Source organism: Taeniopygia guttata, chromosome 4 (genome assembly GCF_048771995.1).
Source record: "Taeniopygia guttata chromosome 4, bTaeGut7.mat, whole genome shotgun sequence".
NCBI classification, from domain to species: Eukaryota; Metazoa; Chordata; class Aves; order Passeriformes; family Estrildidae; genus Taeniopygia; species Taeniopygia guttata.
The window spans coordinates 28,265,739-28,280,806 of NC_133028.1; the positions used below are offsets into that span (position 1 = coordinate 28,265,739).

At 33.1% G+C, this 15,068-nt stretch overlaps 1 protein-coding gene across 14 annotated transcripts in view; it reads right to left on the reverse strand.

Moving 5' to 3' along the window:
• SGCZ (sarcoglycan zeta) overlaps positions 1-15,068 on the reverse strand; it is a 393,854-nt gene that overhangs the window by 162,353 nt on the left and 216,433 nt on the right. The gene's annotated exons all lie outside the window — the stretch shown is intronic.

Genomic DNA, 15,068 nt, shown 5'->3' on the forward strand with positions numbered 1-15,068 from the left:
CCATAATTAAGCTGATTACTATCAGAAAAGCTTTTCTTAATAACAATGTTTATTTAAAGATAGTCTATTACAAGCAAGAATGACAAAATCCAGGAAACAAACAAACAAAAAAATTAGATACATGCACCAGTACTCCTGATGGGGTTTCACAAGGGTGGAGTAGAGGAGTAGAATCACCTCCCTCAGACTGCTGGCCTCATTCCTTTTCAAGCAGCTCAAGATACAGCTGACTCTCTGAGCTGCACCCTGGTGGGTCATGTCAAGTTTCTCATCCACCAGAACCCCCACATCCTTCTCAGGACTGCTGTCATTCCAGTTGGTTTTCCAACAACTTTCACATAGAAGTAATAATCAACATTCTCAGCTAGGCAACTGCAAAGAGTGCTAAAAATCAAACTGATTTTCAGAGTCCTTGTTCAATGATTTATTCAGAAGACTAGAATACTTCTTTGCAATATATCATATCTGCTAGTGCTATCACCATTTAAATTTTAGTGATATAAAAATTATGTATTGTTTTTCATTTTTAAAACTTATTACTGCCTGCAGCTAATACATCAGTTAGCTAAGAAACCTCTTTTATATGAAACATAAATGGCTTTTTTCTTTATTTTAATTTTTCCATCTCATAATTCTTTTTTAATCTCATAATTTTGCCATCTTTGATTAGTCTTTTCTTTTGCCTCCTATTTCTTCTTTCCTTGCCTATACACCCATTCCTGCACATCTTTAAACTTTCATTTTGCAGCATGAGAAAATTCAAATATACACAACCCCAATTCTGAGGTATAGTTATATGAATAATTCCACTCACATAAAATTGGAGTCGTTAAAGCATTTTATTTCTTGGGGTTTCTGTCCTCATGCTCATCACTGCAGTGTGACTACATTAAAGTAACATGCAAGTAATATCAGTTACATTGAGATAACCACATGGGGTGATTTGATAACCACGAGTGACAGTGATGAAGACAATGGATTGGGGAAAAATAAGAACAGAATTAGTGCTTTGTTCAGAGGAGAGGCCAAGTTGATCAGAGGGATGGAACACTTCTCCTAAGAGCAAAGGCTGAGAGAACTGCAATTGTTCAGCCTGGAAAAAGGAAGACTTCAGGATGACCTAAATGCATCCTTCCAGTATCCGAAGAGAACTTCAGGTGGAGAGAAATTATTTACAAAAGTGTGTGGTGAAAGAACAAAGGGAAATGGCTTCAAATTGGAGAGTATATTTAGATTAGATAATAGGGGAAAATTCTTTACTGTGAGGGCTATGAGGCACTGGGACAGGTTGCCCAGAGAAGCCATGAATGCCTCATTCCTGTTGAAGGCTGGCTTGGAAGGAGCTTTGAGCACCTGATCTAACTGAATGTGCCCCTGCCCATGGCAGTGGGGTTGGAATGATGATCAAGGTCCTCTTCCAACCCAAAACATTCTATGATTCCATGATGAACTTAAGATTAACTTTAAAAAGTGAAAAAAGGAAACATAGTTTTATATTATGTCTTTAACTGAAGATTAAGTTTTTGCTGACTTGTGTACTTTACATACCTAAGAAGTCTGCTTTTATACTTGCATATCGATTTGTTTTTCTTTCCCATAAGATTTAATGAAAAACAGGAGAATTTCTGAGCACTCAATATAAAGACAATTTTTGTCAAATAATAAAAAAATACTTACTGAAAATATGCAAGGCTTTTCTGCTTTTACTTTACATTAAATTTAAGTTTGAAAGGTTGTTTTGCCTCTTACATTGAGTGTTTTTTAGTTTCTAGGTAGTTTTGGAAAATTACCACCTCAGATATCAGTAATACTGCCAGCATACCTCTAATCTGCTGTGTGTTGATCAGAGATTATGGCATTTTTCATTTCCTTCATCTGATAATCAAATAAAAATGCCATTCTATTAAAGATAATTGCAGTTGGATTTTTCCTTCAAATATTTTTAGTTTCAAAAATAAATATGGAAAATATTATAGCGTTCTGTCATGATACTCCATTTCAAAGAGATTAATCATTCATAATCACATGGGCAAAGTCAATTAAAACACTCATTATGATTTTTCTGTAGCTAGATCCTAAAGTATATTCAAATCTGAATATGTGGACAAGCTTCTGGCAGTCCTTGCTTGTGCATTGACTTGATCAAGGTCAGAGGGCAAACAGATGAATATTAAATGCAGCCAGCATAAGAAAGGCTGTCCATGATTCACATGTGTATCTGTACACACGTGTGTTTCATACACACATATGGAAACATCAGGCGTACATCAGAATGGAGGAGATCCATAATGAGTTCTAGGATGACAGAGATAGCGTAAACATGCTTTTGTTTCTCTAAATTCTTGTAATAAACAGCAACTAAGGAATGAAAAAAGAGTAAATTTAAATTGTCTCAGATACCCATATAGTGGCTGCTTCCTTGTAGATTTTGCAAAGGGATAGAGAGAGATCTGAGAATAAGCACAGAAAGTAATCTAGATATATGGATTATATGGATTATTTTTTTAGAACTTTCAAGTGAGTTTCATCCATTCTTGTAAACTGAAAAAAATATTTATAAAAGAAAATCTATAAAATTTTGTTTGAAAAATTTATATAAGTGCAACACTGTGTTGCCTAAGCAAGGCAACACTGTGTTATCTGAAGCAAAGGCAAAAACTGAAACAACTGATCAATGTTTACTATTCAAGACATTCTGATGGGGTTTTTTCAAAAATTATACAACCAGTTATACAACCAATACAGTTGCATTTGTAAATGTGAAAGAAAAAAACACTTTGAAAATCTAACTTGGAAAATATCCAAAATATATCAATAAATTATTATTCCAATCGCTTGCACAATTCTTTTTATCATCTCTTAAAATTGTCTTAAACTCTTTTCAAAATTATATGAAAGCAGACATTTGTTGGAAACAGTCTAGTCAACTAAATCATATGACAGAGAGGAATAACTTACAGAGCCAAATCCAGAATTTAGTTTGGCAAGAAATCAGTTTAGTTTTGTTCTGTGGTGCTACAACACTACTACTCAGCCTACCCCTTTATTTTTTCATCTATTTATGGGAGGAAGTAAAGATTTTAAATAATTTCTAATTTCCTGGGATCAGGACTAAACCACTTAGTTCTATGGACTTAATGTGATCCTTAAATTCCTAGTTTGACTGCACACTGTGACGCATTGAAATAAACAATACAAACAACTGGTTTACCAATATAATGTGTGAACTGAGAATCATGTCCTCAGCCCTGCTTTCAAATAATCATAAGAATGGCCATTCTGTGTGAGACCAAAAGTTAACCCCAATGTCTCATTTCCAATAACATCAGATGCACAAATATTAGAATAGGATATTCATATCCAGGAATATTTTTTCTTTTTTGTACATTTTCCTGCCATGCATTTACCCATTAAATTCTCAACCATTCATCATTTTTTTAACATCCACATCATGGGGTGAAGTCCACAGAGTAACTACAGATGATGCTGTCAAAGTAACATTTTCCCCAACTTTTAACAACTCCTCTCCATCCAAATGGCTACCCACCACAGAATGTTCCCTCTGTAGCCTGAATAGCTGTCTCTCCTCTGTAGCTTATGTTCATCTGGCTTCCCCACTATATGGACACCTTTTCCTGACTGCTTATTTTCCTGGAGTCACCCTGGAATTGGTACTTCTAATCATCAGTAAATAAAAAGGAAAGAGAAAGACTTGTATGCCTCACGTTAGTGGTGTATCATTAACGCACAATTTGTGAGCTTCACTGTCCTGCCCAGTCACAGAAATTCTTTGTTTGCACACTTTACTGCTCCATCTTCATGATAATCAATACTTCCAGCACCATACTTTGAGGTTTTAGTGCCTGCATGAGCATACTGCTCTTCAACACCCTCCATAACAGACTATTTGCTTGTTCAGCTGCTATTTCTCAGACAGCTGTTATTACCCAGCATACTACATGTGTGTAGGATACACAACAAACACTGTGCTCGATAAGGAAATATTTCATGTAGAATGGATCTGGAGGGCATCTTACAACACCAGTGAGTATAAAGCTGTGTAGTATGGCATTTTTCAAATAACATACATAATGTCAAGGTTGACTTCAAGTTACTTTTGAAAACCCAGCCATTAACTGCTAATCTGACACTTGAATCTTTTAGATTGCATGTATAAAAATACATGCAATGCTTTATGCCTGTATGCTTTAACCAAGTGTTAAAGCATACAAGAAATCCACACAGAAGCATGAAAAAGTTTATAGAAATACTTTTAATCCTATTCAATAAAGTGCACACCAGGTAGTGAGAGGTTTTAATGCCCAGTAAACTAGAAGCTGTCAAGTAAGATTTTGGCAGTGTTCTGTGTAATACAGAAAGATTACTTGATGTAAAATAATTATTTAGGAATACCTTTTTGTGTCTGTGAAAATTTATACCATGTAAGCTTATTGAATATTCAGGATAACTCTACTAATAAATTTCTGCTAACTAGAAAAGATTATTGTGAAATATTTATATGACTGGACTGGTTAGATGGACCCCTCAGATTCTCTGTCAACTAACAGTAGTAGTCTGAAGAATATTTTAGTTGAGCTTATACCTTTGAGAAGCTGTGAATATACTGTACCTTATTGTAAAATCTATACTAATTTTCATTTTGATTAAGGCAGTGGCTTAAGTGTATCCAGAATTGTTAAGAACGGGTAAGAATTATCAGGTGTTTTATTACACTTTTACTTTACATATGACTCAGGTTTCACCTGAACCTTAGGGTATCTGTAGTAATTTTATTCACACACATCATGAATCCAAAATCCATTAATGTTTCCCTTCAGACTGCAAAACCTATTTTTTTTTATTGGTACAGTAATAAATGCCATTGAATTTTATTTTCTTGAAAGTAAATGTGTTAGCCTTCAGCAAGCTCCAGGTTACACCTTTATTAAAACTTAAAACAGAAGAGTCCTTTGACAGTTAGACAAAAGCTCAGATAACAATTCATAACAGGACATTTATTTTTCCACAGTTCATATTAAGAACTGCAGACCATAAGACTCCTGTTCAATATAAAAAGTGATATGAAAGTTTAGAGCAAGCATATTCCCCCAAAGTTTTATATCTGCCAGAGACTTTGTGTGGCCATACTCTTTGCCCGTTTCTCCTGTCCAACAGGTCCTCCTTAGGTACCACAAAAGAGTGTGACCTTTTTGTAACCATGACAAAAGGATTTCCATAGTAGCATCCTGTAGACAGGATTTAATTTAAATAATTTTGCAAATAATTAATGAGGGTTTGAAAGTAAGACAAGATAAATAGATCTAAGTTTAAAAATCAATCCTCTTCCTTTATAGTTAGCATTTCAATTAGTGAAGAACAAAAAAAAAAAAAAAATTGTAAAAACCACCAGAAAATTCAAATGTGAATAGTTTATATCCCTCTTAAGAAAAATGAAGGTTGGATGTTTATAAATACATAAGCTTATATCAATCAGTCTGAGGAACAAATCCACAGGCAAATTGTTGGCATAACACTTTTTATTCTGAATTGACTATTTTAAAAAATGAACGCATTTTTAATAGTGATTATCATATTTTGGAAATAAATAACGATGTTATAATGTATGACAAAAACTATTTAAAATAAGTGTCTTTCATATTGCTTGTTCAGCCAATAAAACTAATAAATCTTTGTCTCCAATATGGATATTTGTCTCCTCTGCTACTTCTATGTAGCATGACCAGACCCCGAAAGATGACTGATAAGAATTGTATATTCCTGAACACAATGAATGAAATGAGAAAGTTCCATATCTAAAACATGGAAGAATGATTTGAAGATGATCAACTATATATTTTTATTTTTTTTATTTTTACATATGTTTTAATCAATATTAAAATATCATCTTAACTGAGAGGAGGAGAATATGATAGCAATTTTGATTTTCATTTTATAAAAAGAATTGCTTATCATTTTTTGACTTGTGCCATCCCAGTATATGAGAAGAAAGATGTGTTAAAATTTGAACCAAAGTTAATATATATTAATTCCTATTGTACTTTTATTATACTTATTCCAATTTTAGTTTTTTGTTGATGTAGACAGAAATCTGTTACCGTCTTGCCCATCCTTGTTGTTATAAAACAGAGCCTTGAAGACAATAAGAAAAATAAACACAGTTATTAGAAATCTCTCTTTGAGAAAACATTTCTTGATATTGCTCTACTGTATAAATAGATGTCAATGAGGTGAGACAAAAGGAAGATCTATAACTAAAAAAAAATGTATAGATAGTGATTTTGCATCACAAAAATGCTGATTTCATTATTAGAGACATTAAAACATGTATCTGGGGTTTTGGGGGGTTTTGTTTTGTAAGATACCATAAGCTCAAAATTCTTAAGATTTTACATAAGGCTGTGCACAATTTATGGTACTTAACTGAGTGTCACAGTAAAATAATGTAGTCCTCACATTCTTGATGGACACTGATGTAACAGTCTGGGTATGTGACATGCTGCCTGAAAAACAAATCATTGGACAAGCTCTGATGCACCCGGCTTTTTCAGAAAAGGCAGCCAAATTTAGATTATGATTAAGAGGTTTAGGATTGTGTACTAAAATTGACTTCTATTTGTGGTATTTCCACTGCTTCTGCATTGTCTCTGGCAATACAGTTTATAATCTGCTTTTACTGGATTTCTTGATTTTCATACCTTGATTGTACCTAGCAGTAGTAAAATATGTTTGTCAGGCATAGAAATAATACCTCCATCAGTGTTGTATCTTTTGGGTAAAAGTCTTGAAAATTTTTCTGCCTGTTTGCTGTAGGATAGTCAAATTCCTTATCCACATTTTTTATTAAAAAATGTCCTTGCTTCTGCATCAGTGAAACATTTGATTCATCATTTAATCCTATCTGGGATTCCAACCACACATTTAATATCCTGATTTATAAGAAAGAAGAGGAAATACTCTGCCATGTAAGACATTTATCAGTACATATTCTATCTTATCTTCCTGTTTCTTTTTAATTATAATTCCTAAATGTGCTAGGTCTAATTTAGGCTAGATTTACATAAGTACATTCTGCTCCTGTACTTAATACACAGACATGTATTTATTTCAAGATGGAAGATTTGTACAAATAAAATCAGGATTCCAAGCAGAGAATGTAATTTTTTATTGCACTCTTTACTCAGATAAGTCATCCCAATAATAGAAAGGAAGTAAGAACCACACATTTCATTATTCATACAGACTGTGGGTGCTTTTAAGTAACTAAAGTTTGTTCAAGTGCTTTGATATCTCTCTAATTACTGCTAAATAAACTTACAGATTATTACTGCTTGGCCTGAACTATAAAATTAACTCTGATTTAGTTGCTTCATCTGAGAAACATGCTGATGCATTCTTTTCTTTTTATGACTTTATGTTGATTATTTTCATGAACTCTGGTATACAAAATTAATTTGTTCCACCTTTTACCCCCTCACTAAAAATGACTGCCCATCAAAAGTATTCTTCAAATATCTGCTATTCAAGCCTTGCACTTGGACAAATATAAGTGTCAGAACTATCTTATAAACTTTTAAGAATTCAAAATTATATTTATGTAACATTCTCTTGAAAATATCACTTTCTATAAACACTAATGTCATACAAAAAATCACACAGAAAAGAAACAGAAAGCCTTTAATGGAAATAAAGTTAATTCCATTTTCCTGAAAGCAAATATTTGAAAAAAATTCTGAGATACTTGTTCCAGCCTATTTACACAGTGCATGATTAAGAACAAGCTGTCTAGTAAACACTGTTCACTCAGATTGAGCACATGATTATTTCAGAGAAGGTAAATGTCGGCAAAATATATATATATATATATATATATATATATATACGCACACAAACATCTATATATATATATATATACACACATTTTCAGCTAACCTATTACATGGATTTAAACTGCTGTTGCTCTCTTTTGTACATTCTATAGCCACACTCTTGTCATTTTTTGCATGTTAAGATCCTTATAAGAGGTTGCAGTGGTCATGGTCTAATGCACAATGAGAATCACTCCAGTGAAGGGTAGAAGATGTACATATCTGCATTTTGAAACACAGGGAAAGCTACCTTTGAAATGCTGGTCAGCTCATGTGATGTAAAGGTACAAGTTATATCTGTGTCCCTTAAGCTGATTCTAAGTCAGTCCTGACACTTACTGAAATAAATCTAAAGAAATGAGACAAATGAGCAAGAAGTCGCCTTGGAAAAACAAATGCCTCTTCATGTTCTCAATGCATGACTGCAAAGTAAACATTTTTTTATAGGCAGTTCTCCTAGGAAGTCAAGACATAGATGCTGCAGTACAATTTTCCAAAGACACTGTAGGGTCATGTTGAAATTGTCTAAACAATTGTGTAAAGACACTCAATTTTTCTATAGTTAATTAAATCACATTTTTATAAGACTGTCTAAGGTGCAATGTATTTTGCTTTCTTTTTTCTATTGGGAACTTTACTAGTACTCTACTATTAAATCTTAATGATCAAACAAATATAAAAATGAGAAAATAATTTTATCCGATTCTTTCTTCATAGGAGATCATTTGTTAAAAACAAACCCCAAAACATACAGACATCTAATCTCAGAAATAAAGCAAATAATTTAAGGTCTGCATTCAGCCACACAGAATCAATAATGTAACCTGCAAATTAAGCAAAGGAGTTAATGTTTGCTGAGAAGTGCTATTAAATGGGATTATTTAAACAATACCTTCCTACTTTTAACTGAAAGATATCTTTCCATGAGATGTCCAGTACTATAAAATACCTAACAAAATATGTTTAGCAGTGGCTTGACTGTTCATGCAAGCTGTTGCCTTATGTATCACAAACATGACATCATATTAGTCATCTTTCCACTGTGACACAACAGATTTTATATTAATTACTGTATAGCCAAGTAAACCTACACCATGCTTGCACTGACACTAATTTTTTTCCTCCCCATAAGGACTAGGAAAAGAGGTATGCAATACAGGAGGTACACATATAAGATGAGATAAAAAAAGTGATTTAGAGGAAGGGTACTAAAAATACTTAAAATGAGTTTTTCATTGTGCTCAGGATGGCAAATATATGAAATGCTCAAAAGAGAATAAGAATAAATCAGTTCACTCTTGCCTGTGGTACTGAAAATGAAAGAGGACACGAATTGTACAAAATACCCTCCAGCTCTCTAAAGTTGTGCTTTTACATGAATATTAAAAAATGGGATAAAAAAGTCCAAGCAAAATTAACTCACAGCAAGATTAATTTGCTGACATTTTATGGATGAGGTGTTGGATTATTCACGGAGCTGACAGGTTCATTCAAGAAGCTGACATTTCTGATTTCCAGTGCACCATAAGGATATGAGAACATAGGCAGTTCTATAAATAAGACTTTGTGCATACATGTATACATGCAGACATCTGGTTTCTAATATTCATTTTAGCTGAAGATTTTCTAAACATTCTTTAAATAATTTAAAAGTCAAAATTTTAAAATAATTATAAATCTGTGCAGAAAATATTCCTGAGGAATACATAGCCATTTCACTGGAATTTTCAATAAAATTTGTTACCAGGTTGATATGTAATATCTGAGTTAAGAAAGAGTAAGAGAGATGTCACATATCTATTAAAAGGAAATGGCAGAAATCAGGACTAATAACCTACATGTAAAGCACTTATCTGTAACATGATCTACTTTGGAAACAATTTGAGCCTTGGTCTCTCATATCTGGACTAAGTCTCATAATCATCAAAAATTAATTATATTACCTACTCTGGACTGGAACTTTGTCACTATAAAAACCAAATAAAAAGGAAATGAGAGCTTTCTCGCATTCATCCCAAAACAGAACATCATGTTCTTGAAAGCTAAAATACTGATGGATCTAGAGAAATTATTTTCTACGTAGTTAAGAGATACAATTTTAAAAAATTAGTTAATTTACGGTTTTAAAAAAAATATTGACAATAAATTATTGCCATTGAAGTAAATTAAACCAGCAGATGTGATAGAATGTATTTATTAAATATATATCAACTGCTTCTATTCATATTTATTCAAACCTAACAGTAAACTGCTGCCTTTGTCAAATGAAAGAAGTTTTCTGTTTGCCAAATGACAGAATTATTGTTGACATAAGTACAATTACAAAACTTTATAAATTTGAAATGCCAACCTGCTACAAATTGGGCACGTCTCAAAGATTGTCTAAGAAATGGAAAAGACCTTTGCCCTAGTTTTACTTGAAATTGTATTAGTTATTATGTGAAAGTGCTATCTTCATCACATAGCTCAGCAGAACCAACTGAACTGATAACCAGATACTGTTTTGACCATCAAATAAGCTGGTGGCCAAAGAATATTAGAAATTTAACCATGCATATCACTGTCATGCTTGCTGAGATATGAATAATTTCTATTACATTATAGTTTTACAAATAAATTTTGTTTTTCCTCAGTATGCCAAGACAGTTTGGCCTACATCTACATGAAAGCATTGAACAGAGCTGATTTGGTTCTGTACTGCTAAAAATTTATGCATCAAATTATAACTTTAATGTGGTAATTGTACTTTAAAAGAAATTATGGGTGTTGTCCCCATATTGGATATTAAGATCAGAAGCATATGTGTGTCCCAACACAGAGAGTTAAATATTTGGAAGATTTACACATTCTTGCACATTAACTAAAACCCAGGAAAATGCTGCTTACTGGTCTCTATAAATAATCTTAATAGAATATTATAATTCAGATTTAGATTTTTGCAGATCTGAAAGTTTCCAATTGTAAAATCGAAACTTTTAAAGGAATATAGGGATAATCTGTTATGATGCAAGCAGGGGGGAATTAATGTTTGCATATTGCTGCCTTATTATATATGCTGTCATATATGAAAGAAATCAGGTTTACTTGGCTTGTGTATATTCAAGCAGACATTCTACCTGCAATCTACCTGCTGTCCATACACCAGGAATCCAGAGCTAGGCAGCCAGCAAAGAGAGTATGCTCAGCTGGGGGCATGAAGCACATGTGTTCTAGCCAGGAAATTCAAACTGCTCTTTACACCCTGCTTTATGTCTGAAGCTAAAGTGCTCTTCAAAGTCCCTGGAGAAATAAACTGTCTCTACCCAGATGATAAGATGTCTGGCCCCTGATCTTAAAAGTAGTTCCCTTGGTAGTACTGGCAAGAGGAGTTTAACATGGATCAATACAGACAACATTGTGTCATGACAGCAGTCAAAACTGACTACAACACTGCAACTACAGCAAGAGAAAACATCTGAAGTAGGTGGCTGCTTTCTTACAGGGGATCACAAAATGTCTTTTCATATATGTATTCCTAGGGGTAATCAGAATATGAAGACACACAAAACCAGATGTGCAACCAACACCAGAAAAATAACTTGGTGCTATGTGGCTGCTACAGGACACAAAAAGAGATCTAAGAAGTACATGAGTGTTTTTTTCTAACAGGACCATTTTTTAGCTTTAGTAAACTCCAGACATCAATGTCATGCAAAGGAACAACATAATATTAAATAAGTGTCAATGTCAATACAAATTGTGAACATATTAAAAAATGTATAACATAGATGTATTTATGTCTCCTCCACCAAGAGCTGGACATATGCTTCTATGCTGACTGCTCAATGTCATTTCACAATGTCACATCCCAGCAATAAGAGGAATGCTTTGAATTCCCTTTTTTAAAGCTAATTTGTAACACATGCAGAAAACTTTCAGTCATGTATCGCTACAGTGGTATTTGGTTAATAACAAAAATATTTAGTAAATCTCTTTTGCAAAGTAATTAAACAGCTTGCCAATACACCTTATTCATTAACACCTTGAAGAAGAATAAATTATATTAAATTGCAGTTCTTTTGAAGTTAAAATAAAGATGATACAAAAAAAATTTATTGGAGAAGGATTATTAGATTAATGATTAGATCTTTAAAAAAAATCAGCTAATCACTTATGCTGTGATCTATGTAAATACAGAATGACAAGCAGGCAGAGTAAAAAAAAATAATTATTTCTTCACAAGCCTTTAAAATTCACATATATTATATATATGAAATAACTGAGATGTTCTAAATACAAAACGATTAATATTTTACCCCTTGGCTCTGGTACCAAGTCATGACTTGAGTGTCCATCCTTCTTGAAATCCCTAGTATAAAAACTGTACAAACTGATAAAGAGTAATTAATAGCTTTGAGCTTTGTTAAACTCGTACAACATAGACTAAGTGAGAGGTAATTACATCCTGATGGAAAGTGAAAGACAGATATTTCCATGGAGTAGCCTGTGAACCACACCAAGGTTAGTACAAGGAAAGGAAACTATAAATGTTCCATGGAACCCAAGTCCCCCAAGGCTATTATTTTATATACTGAAAAAAGTTACAGATTTTAGTCCTTGGCTTGATTTTTCCAAGATATTTTGCATGTGTCCTTTGAAAAATCAGACCTTCAAGATCATTCAGTCCAACCATGACCACCCCTAAACCATACAGATGCCCTTCGAACTCTTCCAGAGATGATGACTTCACACTTTGCCTGGGCAACATATTTCCATGTCTAACTACTTTTTCAGTGAAAAAAAAGAAGAAAAAATAAAAGGAATATGTAATCTGAACCTCTCCTGGCACAGCTTAGGGCCTTTTTCTTCTCATCCTTTCATTTGAGACATGGAAGAAGAAAACAACCTTCATCTCACTACATCCTTTTAGACAGTTGTAGAGGGTGATGAGGTCTCCCCCTCAGCCTCTTCTCCATGCTAAACACCCCCTGCTCCCTCAGCCACTCCTCATAAGACATGTTTTCTAGACCACTTGCCAGTTCTGTTCCTGCCTCCAGACATGCACCTCAATGTCCTTTTACAAAAAAACCTGAACACGGTACTCAAGGTGTGACCTCACCAGTGCTAAGTACAGAGGGATAATCGTGTCCCAAGTCCTGCTGGCCACATTGTTCCTTATACAGTCCAAGATGCCATTGACCTCCTTGGCCACATCTTTCTAAAAAGATAATTAACAAACCTTGACTAGATATTAAAGGACAGTAACACCAAGCTATCAATGGGAATATATCTTTCAAAAATTATTACTACATCTATGTAGTATTCCTCTAATAGATTAGATTCCTCTATCTAATATTCCTGCTAGACAGATACTAATTATGTTTAGTTTTGCTGATCTGATACCTATTATATATCAGGGAAATTACTTTTAACTGGAATTTACCTTTCAAGTTTCTTACCTTGTACACTGGAAGAAGAGATTGTATCCCTGAACATTTCTCTGCTTCCTAGTCATATTACGTAATCTGACAAAAGGAGACTTGCACACGTTTCCTGTACTATGTTTTTACACAATTGCCAAGAAACAATTTTTTAAAATTATTTCTTTGATAAGCTATTAAACATTTGTCCTTAAGAAAAATTCTTATCAGTAGGCTATCTTAATATGAGATGAATGCTTTACACAAGACCCTATTTTTACACTCTGAGTATAAAAAGAACATGGAATAACTACTCAGATTCGGAATGTGACTTTTATGTGCAAGGTCAGTATATTCACAGAACTTTTCCAACTAGAAACCTGATTGCAGAAAGGCTTTTATTATGCCAAATTGTCAGTGGCTGTAGCTTTATAGTTAAAAATAGAAAGGCAACAGCTAATACAAATCAATAGTGTTGCAATCATCAGATAGCAATGGCAAACCATGACCTGGCTCTTCATGACCCCTTGAAATGTTGCAATTACTACTGTCTTCATAGAAAGCTCAACACTAACTTATGCTAAAACAGGAAATATTTTTATATAATGTCAAAATGTCAAAGCAGTCCAATTTCAGCAATTACTTTTATCATTACTATATTCCTCTTTTGAGCTAACACTCTTGAGGTTTCTAGCTGCACTTGTGATTTCCTATCACTCTCCCGTTACACAAATAAATTCCTTTGTTTATATCTATCTGTATATATATATATATATGTATATATATGTGCATGTGGAAGAAATATAATTGTATTTCAAAGCCATTTCCATTTTAAATACATGAACTTTAGGTTCATAAACTAAATTATTTTACTGTCAAATACCTGCCTCTAAGAGTATGACTCTTTCAGACTTAATACAAATTTCCCACTCTTGCTCAAATGTGTGTGAGAGGACATGAGCATGATAATGCTACTCAACTTTTAACATGACAACCTTCTAGCATTCACATTGAATGCTAACTACTCAAACTAGAAGACTACCTACCATTCCATGTATCTGCAGAAGTAAATTAATTCTTCAGCAAACAATTTAAAAACTATATTTGGATATGATCAAAGAGAAGGTGTTTTATTAAAAGTGCTGCAATGATCTGTTTGTTTTCTGCATTAAATTCCTGTACTGATTTAGAAATTCACCATAAACTTTTAACTTTCCAACAAACTTTGACATTCAGGAAAGAAAAATATTTCAAAATTGTTTTGTTTTAAAAACTGCATTATCAAATTCAAAAAGATTTAAACTGGATAGTGTTATAATAGCTTGAAGCATGGATGGTTAAACAATCTCTAGATATGGAAACAGTACTTTCAAATATTCTATTAGAATAAAATCTGCTGCACAGAGAAAAACTCTGTGTTTTTAAAAAGCTATATTTTAAAATTGTTTAGAGAGTTATGCCTAAATATGTTTCTGGTAAAAATGAATAAGTATTATAATAAGCAAAAACATACATCGGTGTCCTATTTCAAAAGCACATTGTGCTAAAAAAGAAAGAAAAAACAGAAAAAACAATAAAACCCCCTCTGAAAAAAGGCAACCTTCCAAAAGATTCTCGCAAACTTTTCTGTACATCAATATCAAAGTCATACAGTTGTCAAAATCTTAATTCAACATGTCCATCCACTAGTGGAAACTCAGAAGAATAAATATATTTGCACAATATGTCTGATCAGACAATAGTTTCAGATAATCCAATGCATAATAGATCATTAACAGATACA